The sequence below is a fragment of the Nyctereutes procyonoides genome, unplaced genomic scaffold (genome assembly GCF_905146905.1).
Source record: "Nyctereutes procyonoides isolate TBG_1078 unplaced genomic scaffold, NYPRO_anot_genome, whole genome shotgun sequence".
NCBI lineage: Eukaryota > Metazoa > Chordata > Mammalia > Carnivora > Canidae > Nyctereutes > Nyctereutes procyonoides.
In genome coordinates this window covers 6090261-6104570 of record NW_026575024.1, presented here as the reverse complement: position 1 = coordinate 6104570, position 14310 = coordinate 6090261, and positions in this window count along the sequence as shown.

The following is a 14310-nucleotide window of genomic DNA, read 5'->3' as shown; positions in this document are numbered from 1 at the left end:
CCATCAGTTTTTTCTTCTTGGGGGGTCTTAGCGCCGGGGTAAATTCTGAGGCCTTTAAGTTCCTGTATTTGAATGTTAAAAAACAAAACAAGATAGGGTCATGGATGGGTGAAAGGCAGAAACTCCTTGAGGCTTGGCAGCAGTGGGGATTCTGGGGCCCGTTGCCTGGTTTCCTGGGGGGCGGCGGGGAGGCATTCATTACCAGCTGTTGTGAATTCCTGCAGAGGTTCTCGGACTTCTGAGGACTTGCGAACACTTCTCCAGTCTTCCTCTCGCCCGGGGGGGTTAGGGAGGCAGAATGGGGTGGCAAGGTGGCAGCTGCAGTTGTTCCTTTGCAAGCAGGTGGAGAGCCTGGGAAGTATAGCTACTTTTGGTCACAGGAGGAAAGAAGAACAGTCTAGGGCTCCTTTAAATGTGTTTTCCAGGTGAGGGAGCTTTCTGTTATCCCTGGCACGGTAGTGATTCTTAGCAAATGTCTCCTCTAGCCACCTGAGCTCAGTGGGCGGTGAGGGTTTTTTCCTTCACTGGGAGATAAGGTTTAGCTTTTGAAATTTCGATGCTGCAATGCACAGGTGTGCTCTTCCCAGGCGTAGCTGTTGCTCCTTGACGTGATAACTGCCGACTTGCCTTCCAAGATCCCGATTACCCTGGATTTCTCTTCTGATCGACAGTCTTCATTTGCTTCTCTGAAACCCACAGGCCACCACGTAGGGAGGCTTGGTGACGCTCGCAGCCATCGAGATCTGCCCCCCTCCTGGTTCTGCTAACCCAGGCTGCCACCATGCCCAAGGCCCACTGATGCAGGGCGTTAACCGCCCCTTGAAAGTCTTTGTCTGCTGGTAACATGGAGCATAATCTTCTGAGAAACTTGACCTCGTGATTTTTAAAAATCACCATTGCGTTGGAGCTGATAGTTTCTGGAATGCTCAGTTATTTTTGGCACCGTCATAAACGCTGTGATTTCCCTGCCTCTTTGGGATAACATCTTGATGTGGGAGATGGGTGGAAGGAGAGCGTGGAAATTAGAGTCAAAAGGCCTAATTCCAGGGACCTGTTCAAGGAACAGCTTGGTGAAGAGAGTTCCAATGTCAAGTCTCCGTTGGTTTTTTTTTTTTTTTTTTTTTTTTACTTATGACGCACAAAATGTTCCTTGTTGTTTCTCAACGTTTTCCAAGGAAGGATCCTGATCGTGAGGAAGGACTCTCCCAGGTGGGTGTCAGAGTTAGATGAATCGGAGGCATCTAGCCTCCGGCACTTGCTGAGACTGGAAGGCATTTGGGACTCCACGGGTGATCTAGGTTGAAACGGTGCCTCTCCAAAAGGTATATCCATGTCTTCACCCTCTTACTTCAGAATGTGGCCTCATTTGGACATAGGATTGTTGAATCAAAGTGAGAGCCTACTGGAGTGCCCTGGACCTTAATCCCAGTATGGCTTGTATCCTCCTAAAAAGGCAGACCACTGTCACGTGAAGGGGAGTGCCCAGTGCCCACCGGGGCAGAGATTGCAGAGATGTGGCTGCAAGCCAAGGAAGGCCAAGGATGGCCGGCCACCACCAGCAGCAGAAGAGGCAAATACTCTCCCCTGCAGATTTCAGAGGAGCACGGCCCGGCTGACCCCTCGATTTTTGGACTTCCCGCCTTCCAGAACTGTGAGATGATAAACTGCCCAGTTTGGGGCCTGAGCAGGCGAACACAGCAGTGAAGGAGTTCTGACTGTTAGTCTCCCCCAACTGATCATTCTACACGTGGGTGTCCGAGCCGCTGTTTCGGTGAACTGGGTGCCTCTGGGTATCCCCACATTGATGCCTGGGAAGTAGTGGCTGTTAAACCTGGCAGGTCACCAGAGATAGTGCGAGGATTCCCAGTGCCCTGCTGCTGCCTCTGACACACTGAATCAAACTGGGGCTAGGATCTAAGAACTTGGAATTTTATTTTATTTTATTATATTTTATTTTTTAATTTTAGAGCCAGAGAGCACAAGCGAGCTGGGGGAGGGAAGAGAATCCCAAAACAGACTTCACTCTGAGCAGAGAGCCCAATGCAGGGCTCCATCCCAGGACCCTGAGGTCATGACCTGAGCTGAAACCAAGAGCTGGCCGCTTAAAGAGGTACCGCCAAGAACCTACGTTTTATCAGAAACCAGCTTTTCTTGGTGACCTTGGTGTGGGCCGAGTTGAGGAACCACTGCCATCTAGTATCTTGTAGCTCTAAAATTGAGTCCTATCCCTTCTGGAAGGGAGGGGAGGGGACATGACTTGCCCTGTGTCCCCAGGGTCTTCTTCAGGGTCTGGGTGCCTGCTCTTGGGCTTCTGCTGCACCCGGTGATCACAAAGCACTGGGGTCACTGGTAACATTGTCTGGCTTCTGCAGTTGGCTGCGTCTACAAGGGCAGGGACTGTGTCCGTGTCCATCTCAACCACATAACTAACTAACTAGCTCAATGCCCAGGACAGGGCATTTGCTCAAAAGGCATCTGTGTTGAATCCAGGGGACCAAGCTGGGCAAAAGTGGGGTGTCTGCGGTGGTCCCTGCAAACAGTCCTCTTCTGGGGCCTCTTCGTTGTTCTAGGCCACGTGGGTATCCAGAGCTGACCTGCCACAAAGGAGGTCATCCTCTGCTCTCCTGAGAACAGCAGCACACATTGGGGAAAGTTCCTCTTCAGGAAGATGTGTACCTGGGTTAAGTAGGCAACCCCTCCTCCTCCCCACTTCCCTTTTTCAGGGTCTGAAATCCATCTTGCTATGTTGAGGGTTTTGACATCATCATTCTTGGATACTGGCAGGTGTTTCTTCTTGCTCCCCCTCCCAGCCAGGCTGGGGTTGACGAGAGGTGACTTTGACCTGGTCTGGGTTTAAATAGATATTCGTGGAGGAGGGGGACGACTAGATTGGTGGGGCTACTTGGAGGCAGGGAGGCCAGTCAGTCCGGAGGCTGGGATGTGGGATGAAACGGAGACTGGGTGGTGGAGGGGAGGGAGGGAGCTTGGGTGCCCATGTGCTTTACTGGTGGAGCTGACAAGACTCCAAGCCGGATTGCACGAGGGCACTTCATCCCTTTTCAAGCAGCTGTAACTATAAACCAGACACTATACAGAGTAGCTTTGGCAGTCCTCCTGGATCCTGGGGACGACAGAGGGAGGGTCTGAGGATTTAGGTCTGTTGAACAGCCAGCCAGTCTCCCTGGCCAGGACAGGGTGGAGATGGGTCAAGACAGAGAAGACAAGAGCCTCAAGCTACTGGGTCATTCTTCTGGTCCCCAAGACCCACCCTTTTCTCCTCTTCCTTAGGAGATGTGGGACTGATGGCCCAGACTTGGGGCTCGGATTCATCAGAACTTGCCTCATTGGTTTCATGAACCAGGAGCAGGAATCCTGCTTGGGCCTGAGGGTCTGGGAAGGAGGTGACTTTCCCCCAGATGACGTTTGCAATGTCTATAAGACATTCTTGGTTGTCACAGCTTGGGGAGGGAAGTTGTTACTCGTGCTTAGAGAGTCGGTCGGTGCTAAACACCCAGCAAGGCACAAGACTGCTTCCCACAACGCAGAATGATCTGGTCCAAGATGTCTGGAGTCCAAAGCTTTTTTTTTTTAGTTTTATTTTTTATTATTTATGATAGTCACACAGAGAGAGAGAGGCAGAGACACAGGCAGAGGGAGAAGCAGGCTCCATGCACCGGGAGCCCGATGTGGGACTCGATCCCGGATCTCCAGGATCGTGCCCTGGGCCAAAGGCAGGCGCTAAACCGCTGCGCCACCCAGGGATCCCTGGAGTCCAAAGCTTGAGAAATAACTGTTCTAAACAAAATTAAACAAAAAAAAAAAAACACACACAAGAAAATAGGCATTACTTTCATAAAAAAGCTGACCTAGTGTTTACAGAAACGAATACGTGTTAAATGAATGTTTAAAGCCACTTTGTTGGGGCAGGTGAGAGAAGGGAGGAGGCCGCCGCTCCCTCTTTCTGCACCCCCACCCCCAGAGATGGGCTCCCCCTTTCCTCCTATTTTTTCTCTATGGCAGGAAATTCTGATTTTCGGGGGTGTTTCACCTCTGACATCCGTTAATATTCTTTGCCCACAAGACAGGAAAAAAAACTCGGTGGTGGGAGGCACCAACCATTTAAGAAAATCTTGAGAAAGAATTTTCTCAACTGTTTCCTTTTCATTGTTTTCTCTGTCCATTGTTGCTAAGTAGTTCAAGCTGACAACAGCACGGATTGAAGTGCCACAAGTGATGGTGTTGTCGACAAAAGTAATGCGACAAAAGTAATGTGCATCGCTGCTACCGCTCACACACACTTGGAATGTCTTTGGGAGGACAAGACCGAGCCAATGAGGGGTGCCTCTGGGTGGGGGCCAGGGTGGCAGGGACACAGATCTTCCACTCTGTGTCGTTTTGTCCAGTTGGAGTGTTAACAAGTGAAACCGGCTCTCAAATCTAGAAAAACACTAGGTTTAGTAAAAACACTAGAAAGCCAAAAAAATTCTTCTGTGAAACAAAGAACCCACAGAGGAAGAGAAAACACCTGCGTTATGGTATTTAATTCCCTGGTGACCAGATTGTAGCCCATTTTACAGAGGCTCAGACACAGGTAAGCAGCTGTTGAGAAACTCACCCAGCAAGGAAGTGTTGGAAGAGCCAGGCTGGCCGCCTCGGGGGTGGGGGTGGGAGTGGGGGGGGGGCGAAGACCTAGAGCCATTGTGCCCCAAATGCTAAGAACTTACTTTATTGAGCACTTGTTATGTGCGAGCTGCTGTTTTAGACACTTTACATGTTAAATTTACTCTTCCCAACTGTAGGAGGTAGATATAGCACCCATTCTACAGATGGGGAACTGGAGGCACAGAGCTGTGGGCTCCCTACTCAAGGTCTCACAGCTGGTGATGTGATAGCCCCAACCAGAGCTGTGGCCCCAGAGTGCCATTCTTGGAAAGCAGTGGCCTGTCCTGGAGGCGGGCAGGCTGAGGGACCTATTCCTGGGAGGGACTCCCTGGGCCTTGTCTTTAAGGGAGGGGCTAGATCCAGGATAGAAATACTCTAGTGTGAAATGTTCTACATCATGCAAAATGCATGGCTCAGTGCCTGGCACACGTAAGTGTTCAACAAAAGTTGGGTGTCCTTTTTTGAACGAGGTGGAACAGAACCACCTCTATTCAAAGAGAACACAAGGACAGAGGAGAGGAGGTGAGCAGGAAAGGAAGCACCAAGAGGCAGACAGGGGAGAGGAAAGGCCAGTAGCCCCTTCCCCTTTTGCAGAGCAAAGCAGTGTGGGGACCTGGCGGCAAGCTCAGGGGTTCCTTATCCCTCTATCTAGCATGGGGCTGCCTCTGTCTTCAGGGCTCCCTTTGCCATCACTGCTGCCCTTCCTGAGGCTTCAGCTCTCCCTCTACCTTCTGCAGCCTCACTTGCTCACCTCTTAGCTCCAGTTTCATCTTGGGGAGCACCTCCTTCCAGAGCCTTCCTAATCTTTGACTTACTTAGGTGCCCCCTCAGCTCCCATCATGCTTCTCGTCACATGGGGTGGTAACCAGCTTGTATGCAGCACCTCCTCCCAGATCTTGCCATTGAAGTCACTGTGGTCTGTTCATAGCTGAACCCCGGTATGCAGCTGGAAATCTGGCTTTTGGTAGATGTTCAATAAATGTCCATAGGCTGAATGAACAAATTCATTTGTACCAAAAGATAGGGTTTGCTGAAGCGAACCTCTATCATGACAAGGCATTCTCTCATCCATCCATCCATCCATCCATCCATCCATCACCACCCACCTATCATCCATCCATCCATCCATCCATCCATCCATCCATCCATCCATCCATCCATGTATATGCCCATCTATCCACCCAACGAGCTGCCTATCCACGTATCCATCCGTCTATGCGTCCATTCATCTACTATGCTAGTCCCTTGGTAGGCTACAACCATCCTGACCCTGTCCTGGGCAGCCCATAATCTGTTAGGGGAACGAAACATCAGTCCATCACATGCACGTGTATATACCAACTTGGTGTGCTCTTGGCGCACGTAGGAAAAGAATGGGGAGCCAGTAAAATGTTGCTGCCCCAGTAATTTTTGCAATAGAAAAGCTTTAAAGGGTGAAATTCCCTGCATTCTGCAGCAGCTGGGGAAACAGTTCATTTTTGGCCTGGGGCAGTGTTTCTGGCACCCATGAAACTGTGACTACTCAGCTTAAAGTTATATGCTTCAGTGACAAGCTCCCTGCTCTCAGAAGGCAGTGGAAGGAGAAGACCTGCAAATAAACAAGATCATGTCAGGGTGGTGGGCATCTATTATTATTTTGTGTAAACTAGGGCCCGGGGGAAGAAATGCACATGGCACAAGTGGTATATAGAGATGAGAGTCCTCCCATTCCTGTCTCCCAGCCACCCAGTTCCCCGGCTGGAGACAAATCTCATTACCAATTAGGTGTGCATAAAGAGATATTTTAAGCATGAACACACAATTACATGTATTTCTTTTTAAGCCCAAATTTTGTACACACAGTCTGGCACCTCACTCTTTTCACTTAATTTATCATGTTGATGGCTCCTTAACAGTTCTACTGGTATAGAGCTGCCTTTTTTTTTTTTTTTTTTTTTTGCAAGGTGTCCTTTTGTGTGTGAAGGACTGATTATCCGTCCTTTCCTGGTGGGGCTTAGGATGTTTCCAGTCTCCTGCTGGCATAAACAAGGCTGCAGCGAGCATGCTTGCTCACAAGTCATTTCATACAGCTATTTATGTGTGGACTCCTGGCCGTGGGATTGCCTCTTCAGTTCTTGTAGATCCCTCCACATTGCCCTCCTTAAGGCGTTCCCGTCTATGCCATGGGAACAGGTCTGTTGGGAGGCAGTGGGGCAAAACTTTACTTGGGATGGTCAGGAGTCCTGAACTGAGGAGGTGACATTTGGGCTGATGGGTGAGAAAAAGCCAGCTATGCAGAGGCAAACCAGAGCTCTCCTGGCCAAAGGGACCAGCGTGGCTATAGGGTATGAGGCCAGAGGAAGAGAGAGAGAGCCGGATCCGTGGGTTTTACACGCTTAGGAAGGAACTGAGTTTCTACTTGGGAAGCCATTGGAGGTTTACAAGCAGGAAGAGATATGACTGGATTTACGCCAAAAACAAACAAAATCACTGTAGGGTGCCTAGGTGGATCGGTTGGTTAAGTGATTAAGCATCTGCCTTTGACTCAGGTCATGATCCTGGGGTCCTGGGAGAGTCTGCTTTTCCCTCTCCCTCTGCCTCCTGCTCCCCTTGCTCTCTCTCTGTCTCTCAAATAAATAAATAAAATAAAATAAAATAAAATAAAATAAAATAAAATAAAATAAAATAGATCACTAATTGCAGAATGAAGCACGGTGGGTAGGAGTGGAGCCAGGGGCCCAGCTAGGAGACCACACAAGCGCAGAGGCAAGAGTCAGTGGTGGCTTGCCAGCTGGTAGGAGCCGGGACAGACGTTCTGAAAGTAATGCTGACAGAACTTGCTGATGAGTTGGAGGAGCTTGGGCCTGGGGGAGTTGGGGGAGGGGGTAGGCGCGGAGAATTGGGAGGGACCATGTGGAACTTCCGGGGTTGGGCCTCAGCGGAATTGGCTAAGATGGGGAAGACTCAGCATATACCAGCTTCGTGCCCAGGAGACCCTTAAGTCCAATCACGGGGAAGGAAAACACCATGGAAACTGTGCTCAGCTTCTTAGCAGGGATCCAAGTGGTTAAAGCAGGGGGCCTATGGCTAGCCCTTCCATGGGAATGGCCAGCGTCGGTGCTCCGAAGCAGATGTTCCGGCCACCAGGATGGGCTCCATATTGGTTCTGAAGCCTGACACCTCCAGATTTCCTGACACAGTGGAACAAGGAATCTGAGGAATCAGCCCACCCGCCGGAAGGGCTGGTGTTGTCTAGCTTGGAATTAAAAATTACTCAGTTTTATGTGATCAGCAGAGGTGGGGTAGGGTGAGTCCAAGGGCAGGGCTCATTAGAACTTTATTGACTGTCAACACTGGATGGAACTGTAGAGGTCATTGGCTAAACCACTGATTGGGGGAAAAAAATTGTTTGAATGGTAAATTACTTTTATGCCCTTTCAATGGTTACTTAAAAGAATTAAAATCACAACAATATTGTTTTATTGAGCCCTGCTTTTGTGCCAAGGTCTAGGCCAGATGTTTTACATTCATGATTTCTTTTTTTCTTCCAATTGAAAAAAAATTGAGTATAGTTGACACATAATGTTATAGTAGTTCACGTGCATTATTTTATTTCAATTTTCCAAATAATCATCTGGGGAGATACTATCATTCTCTGTGCAGTGAGTCAGGCTGAGGGTGCTGGCCCGAAGTCCCCTGGCTGAGATGGGGTCCCAGCTGCCTCCCCCTGACTCCTGGAGATGGAATTGGAACTTCCAAGGGCACTTTTTTCCCCAACCTTCTGTTTACAGCTGACAAAAGCAAGACCCAACGAGGAAGAGTTATTGTGTGGTCAGGAGATGAGCGAAGAGAAAGTTGAGAATATTAGAAGTAAAATTCTTGGCCCGAGAGGGTGTGCATGTCTCTTTGGCTTTGATGGGTCTACTGGCCATATTGGCCATGAGAGGAAATGACCCAAGAAACATTGTTACCAGTGCAATTTAAGGGCTGGATCTCCTGTTATGTGTCTAAACTGAAATATTACGTTCTCAATTTTTGCTGGTCTGATAGAAAAGCATCCCATTATTGCAATAAATACATTTTATTTTATTTAATTTTTTTAATTTTTTTAATTTTTTTATGTATTTATGATAGTCACAGATCGAGAGAGAGAGAGAGGCAGAGACACAGGCAGAGGGAGAAGCAGGCTCCATGCCCCGGGAGCCCGACGTGTGACTTGATCCCGGGTCTCCAGGATCACGCCTTGGGCCAAAGGCAGGCGCCAAACCGCTGCGCCACCCAGGGATCCCAATAAATACATTTTAAAGAAATACCAGATATTGGTGGGCTACACTCACCTCCTCCCCAGTAATCTGTAATGTTGGGGCTTTAGGTTCTGGATTCCCTCTATTTTATTTTTAGAACAGATTCACTCACTTATTCCTTCCACATGTCTTTGAACTCGATGGAGTTTCCATTATGTGCCAGACACTGTTCTGGGTGCTAGGGACACACCAGAAAGAAATCTGCCCTCTCGTGGTATATTCTGGGGTGGGGACTCAGACCCTGAATGCAGTAGATACATAAAATACATGGAACGTTCAATGGTGAAAAGTGTTTTGGAGAAAAATTAAAAAGGGACAGCCATTTCTGTGGCTGGAGAAGCATTGCATGGAGAAGGTGAGGGAGGAGGCTGTGGAGGGAAATCATGGTCTAGGTTGAGGACACAGCAAGTGCCAAGGCCCAGAGAGGGGATCGTGCCTGGCCTAGTGAAGGAACAGTGGGATACACTGGGGACGGAGGATCTCGTGCCTTCTGTAAGAACTGTGCCTTTTGCTCCAGACAAGTTGGAGCCATTGATGGTTTACCCAGAGGACTGCTTTGGCTGCTCTGTTCTAAATAGACTGTAGGGGTCAAGGTCAGAAACTTACACCATTTGGAGGCTACAGCCGTCATCAAACAAGAGGTGGTGACTTAGTGTAACAGGTTGGATAGTGTTCTCTGAAATTCATGTCCACCTGGAAGCTCAAAATGTGACTTTGTTTGGACATAGAGTCCTTGTAGAGGTACTTTCATCTTTGGGGTGGGCCCTAAATCCAATGGCTGATGTCCTTATGAAAAAGAGAAGACTCAGGAAGAGACACACACGGAAGATGATGTGAACATGGAGAGGAGACTTTGCAGCGATGCTGACACAGGCCAAGGGGCTCCAAAGCCACCAGAAGCCAGGTGAAGCAAATTAAGGATTGGCCCCTAGAACCTTCAGCAGGAACCCGGCCTTGGTGACATTTCAACGTCACACTTCTAGTCTTCAGAACCCTAAAAGGACAAGTGTCTGTGGTTTTTAGCCAAGTCTGTGGCAATTTGTTAGAGCGGCCCAGGAACTGAAAGGCAGGTATGCTGGAAGATCCGTCAGAGATGGGATATAGTTTGAAGACAGAACTGAGGGGATTTGCTGATTTCCGGGATGTGATGTAGCACAGAGCAGGAGTCCAGGCTGGGCCAAGGTCTTTGTTCTTTGTAACTGGAAGGATGACAGGGAGGCAGGAGAGCTGTGGGAGGGGCCAGTTGAGGAAAGAAGACACCAGGTCCCTCTTGGGGTACACCAAACATCAGATGGGTCCCATACACCCAAGTGGGGGCCAACCCCTCCCCCATGCACACGCACACACACACCCTTTATTTTGGTCTGTTGTTTTGGGGGGTTTTTGTTTAAGGATATTTCTTGAAGATCTTTCCATGTCAATACATAAAGAAACACCTTACTTTTTTGTAGCTGTATAGTATTCCAGCGTGTGGATGGACCATTCCTTTATCCAGAATTGAGCATGTTTTCAAATGATCAGTTGAATAAAACTACTTACAGCAATATGTACTCCCAAGGCAGGTATTTGTTGCTTTTCATGGCAGTTATTTTTATTTTAATTTTTAAAAAATATTTTATTTATTCATGAGAGAGCAAGCGAGAGAGAGTGCATGAGTGAGAGGGGTAGAGGGAGAGATAGAATCTTGAGCAGACTCCACGCTGAGTGCAGAGCCCAACTTAGGACTTGATCCCAGGACCCTAAGACCGTGACCTGAGCTGAAACTAACAGTCAGACACCCAACTGACTGAGCCACTCAGGTGGCCCCTGACCCTGGAATTTTGAAATCCTTTTAGTAAGTCTCTATGGATCATCTCTCATTATTTGATGTTAAGACAGCCAATTGAGCTTTCCTTTTTTTTTCTTTTTTTTTTTTTAAAGGAAGCTCTATGCCCAGTGTGGGGCTTGAGATCATGACCCCAAGATCAGGAGTCACATGCTCCACCAACTGAGCCTGCCAGGTGCGCCTGGGCCCCTCGTTTGTAAGGTATTCACTGAGTACCTACTATGTGCCAGCTCATTTACAGCAGCTGGTGAGGAATCACACAGGCCTAGTGCCTGCCATAGAGGCGATGGTCTAGCAATGAGGACTGTCACCAGTCACTGCATGTCCCCTGAGCTGATGCCTCTCACCCCACAGGACTCTCATGATGACTCCACTCTGCATTAGGCATCATCTTCTTCCCATTTTACAGATGGGATCACCAAACCATGGGTGGGTCAGCCCCACCTTCCACTGGAATGCTGTCCCTGAAGTCCCTGCTGAGTGGCATCTGGTGGAACCTCTGAACTGTGTGGACCCGCCCTTCAGCCCCCACTTGGAAAAAGCTGGAAAAATCAGGGAGTGACCTCTTGCGTTTCAGGATTGGGACAGACACATTTGCATAAGAAATGAAAATCTGATCTGAGCCCCTGCCCCACCCAGTGATTTTCAATTCTCAAGCTGGGTACTCCTGCTTTCTAGTAACACCCATACCCCCACCCAGTTTCCCTTTATTTCTAAGGATTTTCCAGTCTTTAAAAGCTTCAAAAAGCAGCAATGTTACCAAAAAAAAGCAAGAAAAATTAGGGTAACTTCTAAAAGTTTACATTGAACAAAAAGGCTTTTTTTTTTTAAAGCTTTATTTATTTTAATAGAGAGAGAGAGAGAGAGAGAGAGAGAGAAGCCTGAACAGGAGGGAGTAGCAGGAGGGGGAGGAGCAGAAGGGGAGGGAGAAACAATCTCAGGTAGATTCTGCGCTGGGGCTCCATCCCACCACCCTGAGACCAGGACCTGAGCCTGTGCCACTCAGGTGCCCCCCTGGGCTTTTTTCCTTTTTAACAACTAAGAAAGGGTCTGGAGCCAGGGTCAGCTTGGGTTCAATTCCCACGTGTGGCTGGGCGGCTTTGGGTGGGTAAATGAAACTTTGCCAGCCTCGGTTTCCCAGCTGCTCCCGTGGAGAGTTAGCTGCTGAGGGTTCCTGAGGCCGTGCACACCCACTGCCATGAGTGGGGCTTGCCTGCTGTTTGGGTTCTGTGTATGGGTTTTATTTTAAGGCCACTGGCAGGGGGCCCCTCGTGGGACCGAGGGTCCAGCTGTGTGTGCCCCTTGGTGACAGTGGAGGTGCCTTCACCCGGAGAGGTCCAGACTAGGATTTGAGGCCAGTGGTGAATGTGTAGCCTCATGGGTGGGGGCGGGGGGTGTCCAGCTCTGCGATCCTCCCTGGAGAAGACGTCTTGGACCTTGCCAGGTGCGCTTGACCTGTCATTCCTTTGCCCTGGCTGAAGTAGTCGTACTAGCAGGACACTGTCATGATTGATTATGGCTCATTTTGGTGATGGGAGAGTCCAAGGGGTCAGGGGTCACATTTTATCCATGTCTGTGCTCCTCTGATCCAGCCCAGTAGCCAGTGGGCTGTTTCAGAGTGACTGAATAGTAGTGTTCAAGGTCAAATTGCCTGAGTTTGAGTCCCGGCTCCACCACTTGGGCCAGCTGTGTGTCCCTGGACAAGTTGCTTAACCTCTCTGCTTCCATTTCCTCAATGGGGGTGGTAGTAATGAGAAGTTGTAAAGATCATACATGTCAAGCACCTTTCACTGTGCCTGGCACACAGTAGACACCCATTTCCACCATGGATTCATTCAGAGCACGCTCAGTCCACGCCATCTACGCTCCAGATCCCTGCCCTCTCGGGTCTTCTATTCCAGCGGGGCAGCACACAAGGCAACAAGCAAGGGAAGTAGATAGCATGTTAGACAAGAATAAATGCTATGGAGGAAAACAAAAAGGGCAAGAGGGGCCAGGGCGAGGAGAGCTGAGCAAGAGCTTGCTGTTTTGCTGGAAAATAACATCTAATAAACATTTGTTCAGGGCATGACAGTGAGGAAATGAATCTGGGCTGGCCATACCTGTGTCTCAACCAAATGGCACAGAACAGGTGAGTGAGTGGGGAATGAAAGGAATGTTCTCCCCAAATGACTTAATGAAGGTGCTTCCCCCACACCCGCCCCCGCAGGGACGGCAGAGAAAGCTCATGGGGTGGGAGCTGCAAGCATCCACCACTTAGGGCTGCCACAGGAGGACGGAGGACGTGATCGGGGATCCAGGTGCGGCCGGGAAGTCTGTGCTGAAGGCTGCATTTGGCTCTTGGGGAGGGCACCGGGCTCCCAGGGGCCGAGCCTCCACGGTACTGCTGCAAGCAATGCCCGATGATTAGCGTACCCTCGCCCACGGAGTAGGGGAAGATAGGTTGAAAATGGGCCATCGGATGGATAGAAAAGGTACTGCTCGTCTTGGTCCCACTAGGCCTGCCATATGTGCAAAGCAGCTACTGAGTACCAGGGGCCGTTGGATGCTTAGCACTTCATTCGTTCACTCGGTAGATTTTTGGTTTCTGTCATGAATCAGGCGTTATACTAGGCAAAGCCCTATGATCTAGGAACCAACAAACAATAAACAAGAAAGTGGTCAAGTACAGTAAAAGCACAGCCCTTCTGAGTTCCATAATGGTTGGGGCAGGGGTTGGGGAGTGTAGACCAGGTGGTCTGTGTTGTCTGCAAGAGGTGCCATTCGAGCTGACAATTGAAGGATGACAAAGATCTGCTATGGGAAGGGTGTGGGAAGAGCATTCCTGGCAGGGGGAATGGCAGGTGCTGAGATGGGAGCAAACCCAGCCTTGGGAGAAGTTGATAGAAGGCCAAGGGTGGCTTGACTGGCCACCCAGGAAAGCCAGTGGTGGGGACCACACTGGACAGCAGGCAGGGCTTGATCAGGCAATGCCTTGCAGGCTGAGGTGGAGGATTTGGGCTTAATTCTGGGAGCACCGGGAAGCTTCTGGATGGTTTTAGGGTTGTGTTTTCAGATCACCGTGGGTAGAAGATGGATAGGAAGAGGATTGGGAGACCAGTGAGGTGCCCATCTGGTGGTTCAGTGAGAGGAGCAAGGATGGGGGTGGTGGTGGTGGTGGTGGTGGTGGTGGTGGGGTTGCTAAGTTGAATGGTGGCCTCCAGAAGAAATGTCCATGTCCTAAGACCTGGATCTCATGATTGTGACCTTACTTGGGAAAAGAGTCTTTGTAGATGTAATTAAGTTGGGGATCTGTAGCTGAGCTCACCCGGGATAACCAGATGGGCTCTAAATCCAAGCACAAGTGTCCTTATAAGAGACAGAAGAGAAGATGCAAACACATGAAGAGCAGGAGGCCGTGTGGCCATGGAGACGGAGATCAGGGTAATGTAGCCCCAAGCCAAGAGCATCTGGAGCCCCAGAGCTGGAAGAGGCAGGAATAACCTTCCTTGACACCATCAGGGCGAGCATGGCCCTGCCCACACCCTGGTTTCAGACTTC